This window comes from Papaver somniferum, chromosome 4 (genome assembly GCF_003573695.1).
Source record: "Papaver somniferum cultivar HN1 chromosome 4, ASM357369v1, whole genome shotgun sequence".
Classification (NCBI taxonomy): Eukaryota; Viridiplantae; Streptophyta; class Magnoliopsida; order Ranunculales; family Papaveraceae; genus Papaver; species Papaver somniferum.
This window is the reverse complement of record NC_039361.1, coordinates 91,811,175-91,814,530: the sequence shown is the minus strand read 5'-3', so window position 1 is coordinate 91,814,530 and position 3,356 is coordinate 91,811,175.

Sequence of the window (3,356 nt, the reverse complement as noted above, 5' to 3'; positions counted from 1 at the left end):
ATCTACTCTATCTCCTATCTTGAGACAAAAGTCGTTTTTCTATATAGACTTTGATTATAAACATTTGCTATTTCGAGCCGAGTTTATCTCGCTTATCTATTTCTTGAAATATGTGTTGGTAAGCTTTCGTTTTGGCCAAGTTCATCTTTACCTAGTGACGAAACTTATGTTAAGTTTCAATCACATGAAAATGGCTTTGACAAAAAATTGTTTGTGAATAACAACTATATAACGTACTCTAAGAATGTTTCAATGATTGAAATGAGAGTTTAGATTATATAACCAATGTTGGAAATAAGCATTGTGTGGCAACACATATATGTATAAGTCCTTATTCCTTGAACCAAAGTATGCGTACTTTGTTGATCAGGAAAACCGTAACAAGAGTCCGCGAACCCAGTCCGCGAACTGTCGGAGGTTCTCATCCCGAGAAAATCTGCTGGAGTTTGTAAACTCCTTCCGGGTACTTATGTCCGCGAACTTAGTCCGCGTACTTGAGTTGGTTATTTCTAAAGACGATTATTTGTGAACTTATATTAATATAAACTAAGGAATGCAATTTTCAAACCGTGGCTGTAAAGTTCATGAATCGATCCGAGTGAATCAAATCGTTTTTGCTTCGATTGTGTCTTGTGTACTTCTATAATATCTAAGCAATTGAAAAAATCTCTAACTAATTCATTTGAGTCATTTGAACTAGTTATGGTGAAGAAGAATATGGTTGATATGAAAGTGCTCATATGGCTAAACATTTAGTTAACTATTGTTGAACCAACAAATGTACATGTTTGGGTACGGTTACAAAAACCTAAAACGTGCATTTCATTTGTGTGTAACAAGCTAAGTTTTCGATCTAAAGTTGAAAGATATTAGCTTGAATCTAATCAGGTTTTCATCTAATGGTGAATATTGAATGCTTTGCTACCAAGCTAACATTGATTGCAAACCCTGATTTGAAAGACTATATAAGGGACAACTCTAGCAATTGGGAAACCTAATCCCCACACCTCCTGTGTGATACTAGTTATATAAGCTAGAGTCGATTCTCCTTTAACCTTAGGTTTCTTCGAGACCCTATAGGTTAACGACTTGAATACTTCATTGGGATTGTGAAGTCAGAACGATACTACTTTATCGTAGTTGTATGATCTGATCTTGTTGTTTATATCGTACGAGTACAATCATGAAGATTTCCTTGAGATTGATGTCTCCGATAGGCAAGATATAAAAGTAATCACAAACATCTTCGTCTCATCGTTTGTGATTCCACAATATCTTCTTTCGCCGCGTCGATTAAGATTATTGTGAGGTGATTGATAATACTGAGCTGTCCTTCGGGAATATAAGTCTGGTTTATCAATTGGTTCCTGTTCACCTTGATTTATCAAAAGACGGAACAAAACTCGTAGGTATTTTTGTGGGAAACAGATTTATCTATTACCGTAGACTTCTCTATGTGATACAGATTTGTTTATTAATGTCTTCGACTTTGGGTCATAGCAACTCTTAGTTGTGGGTGAGATCATCTAAGAGAATCAAGTACGTAGCATCCTGCTGGGATCAGAGACATAGGAGCATAACTTTACCTTGGATATGTGTGAGATTGATTGGGGTTCAACTAAAGTCCAGACCGAAGTTAGTTTGTAGTAATCTAGTGTCTGTAGCGGCTTAATACAGTATGTGTTCAATCTGTACTAGGTCCCAAGGTTTTTATGCATTTGCGGTTTCCTCGTTAACAAAATTTCTGGTGCCTGTGTTATTTCTTTTCTGCATTATATTTTGTTATATAATTGAAATATCACAGGTTCTGCGTTTGAATCAATCAATTAGAATATCCAACCTTTGGTTGTTGATTTACATCGATTGATACTTGAACATTGGTCTTTGGTACCGTTCAAGTGATTTCTCTTGTATTCAATTAGACTCGCAGATTTATATTTTCTTGAGTAAGAATTGAATCGAGAAAGAGAGATATAACTCTTTGATATACTTTATTAAGATTGAGTCTAGTTGATTCTCTTGAAAGTATATTGGAGTTAACCCATACAAATTGCTAATCGAAATATTGGGTTTGGTTGTTATACCCCCGCTTTTTCACCTTCATAATTCAACATTATGATTTCAAGCACCTTCTTCGCTTCCCTCCCTATGATCAACCCTTCTCCTTCACTTTGTGAGCGAATTGAATCTGGAACGACCATTTCTTGGTTTAGGCCAGAGTCTTATATATTGATCTCTCGAATCTAAAAATACTCTCATGCAGCGCATTTGTTTAGGGTTTGAATTCGTTTCTCATCAACACACCCAAATTTACCAAAAACAGGAGAATCAGTTTTTACCCCAAAAAAACTGGCGACCACAGTGTGAGATTAATCTCTCGGTTGCAAAATAAATTTTCAATTTCATTTCAATTTTCTCAAATTTAAGATGGTTTGTTTTAGATCAATTCAACTATTTTAAACTGCGAGCAGAATCCTTCAAATGATGATGCTCATCCCCCCCAACGTTCTATATGATCTCACAGCCAATAGGGAAATTCCAACCCTGGTAGAATTGGATCGAGTACAGGAAATACACACGAGGAACATGGACGTGATGAAGGAGACGATAGACAACATACTCAGCTTCCTCGTTAAGATGACGTCGAATTTGAGAGGCTTCTATGCTTCGGAGATTTCAACACTGAGAGCTAACTCTTCAACCGATGATCGTCCTCAAGTCAACAACTTCACCACCAACCAGCGGCCGGTGGACCAGGAAGCGTCTTCTTTACTGGAAAGTTTGTGTGAACTTATACACCTATCAAAGGACCAACAAGCAGAGCGTTTGCTGCAACCAATCAGATAGCTCTAGACGCACGTTTGGCTCCGTCGCGCAATGAAACCTTAAAAACATCAGAGATGTCCATAAATAATGTCACATTTACTGAAGACAACATGATGGCAAAAGAAGGTCACAACAGAGCCCTGCATGTTACTGCACGTATCAAGGGTTCATAATTCAAAAGGGCTCTTAACGACATGGGAGCGTCCTCGAATGTCATTAATCTTAAAAATCTCAGGACAACCAAGGTTCGACCAAGCAAAATCGTACTTCAGCCTACCATGATGACGGACTTCGAAGAAAACCAAACCACCACGTACGGGTATGTGAATTTGAATACATCAATAAGACCTGTCCAGTCGAAAGTAAAATTCGAAGTGATAGAGAATGAGCCAGATTACCACATGATACTGGGGATACCATGGCTTCATGATAACAAGATCGTCCCCTCAACGTATCATCAATGCCTGAAAACTATGCTGAATAAAGAAGTTGTTTGCATTCCTGCATCATTGTCTCCTTATGCACCGATT